The sequence below is a fragment of the Brassica oleracea genome, chromosome C2 (assembly GCF_000695525.1).
Source record: "Brassica oleracea var. oleracea cultivar TO1000 chromosome C2, BOL, whole genome shotgun sequence".
NCBI lineage: Eukaryota > Viridiplantae > Streptophyta > Magnoliopsida > Brassicales > Brassicaceae > Brassica > Brassica oleracea.
Window position 1 is genome coordinate 32,481,805 of NC_027749.1, and position 1,714 is coordinate 32,483,518.

The following is a 1,714-nucleotide window of genomic DNA, read 5'->3' on the forward strand; positions in this document are numbered from 1 at the left end:
TTTCTGGAAATAGAAAATAATGATATATCAAAACGTATATAATACTTTTTAAATAATAGTATAATGTAAATTACATCCATTATTTGAAAATAACCATTTGTTGTTTTTATTTTTTTTTAAATCAGAAATTATTTTTATTTAAAAACATTATTCATATATAATATAATAGTTTAAGTTTGGAAGATTAATCTATATATATAAATTATGTATATTTTTTTAAAAAATAATTTAATATATTATATATTGAGTAACTGAAAAAAAAACTGAATTTCTTATCTTGAAAATGAAATATTTATATTTTTGTCTTCATGTTATACTCACCAATCTAGCATTGATATTTATAACTCAGTATGTTTTTTAAAAAAACTTAGTTTTAAGTAATAAACGAATTTAATAAATTAAATTCATCACCTATAATGTTCTGTAAACTATATTTGAAAATTCTCTAAAATTATATTTTAAGCATAATATTACTATTATTTAATTTAAGTTATTTTAATCATAATATATGCTAAACCAACTTAAATTATATTTACAATATTCCCATCCTAAACCGGTTAATAAACCAAAAACAATACTGAACCAACATGAACCAATACCTGATTCGGCAAGGAAAGAAGTGTTTCGGGATAAACACTTGAATGGTTATTAACTGTAATGGTTTGATCAAGAAAGAGTTAGTATGAATATTAACAATAAAATTATGGATTAGATTAATTTAAATTTGTAAGAATACCTTTGAGTCTATGAAAAGCAATTCAATTCCCATGAATAAGTTTGGCTTTTGGAAGTTGCGGGTTTTCTAACAATGAATCCACCTAACAAAAAGTTCGTTGTTATAAAAAATCTCCTTCAAGGTCATTAAAGGTTTTTGGGACTGCAAGTGTTGATGGTGGAACCATTTTTTTGCTCGACCGCTTTGAAGTTTTCCTTTATAGAGTGAGGTTGATGTTGATGGAATAATGAATTTTATAGGGATTTTTTTGATGTAAAACTATACATTTTTATTTTTTTTGTTTAATGTGGTATTCTGAACAACAACAAAATTCTGAATTATATGTTTGTGCGAATATATATTTCTTTGGAAAAAACAGAAAACTATACTTTTTCAGATAAATGTTTAATATAGTTTTTCATTTCTTATATTGTATATTTAATTATTATTTAGTTTTTCTTATATTGTAGGGCAACTCTCTCAAATATTTTTTTTTTAAGTTTTTGTCACAAAAATAACCTTGAATAAGTAAAATAACCAAAATAGCCACTTTTTATTTTGAAAATTTTAATTTTAATTTTTTTTTAATTTGAAATCCTATCCTCAAAACCTCACCCTTAACTCTAAACCCTAAATCTATATTAGTTAACCCTACGGTATAAATGTATTTTTACTATTTAATAAAACTTCTTTTAGTCATTTTTTTCATTAAGGCTATTTAGTGACAAAAAGTTAAACTGACCACCTTAAGGAATTTCTCTATATTGTATATTTATTTATTCTAATTTTCGTTCTTTTATATCAAATGGTAAAATTACAATAGATATTTAATGTAATATTTTTATGTCTTATATTGTATATTTGCTTATTATTTATTTAACTATACATTTTCCATTTAACTATACATTTTTGAGATAGATGTATATTTTTTTTATATTGTATATTTACTTAGTATTTATCTTTTATTATTTTGTATATTTACTTTTTCTAAATTTCTTG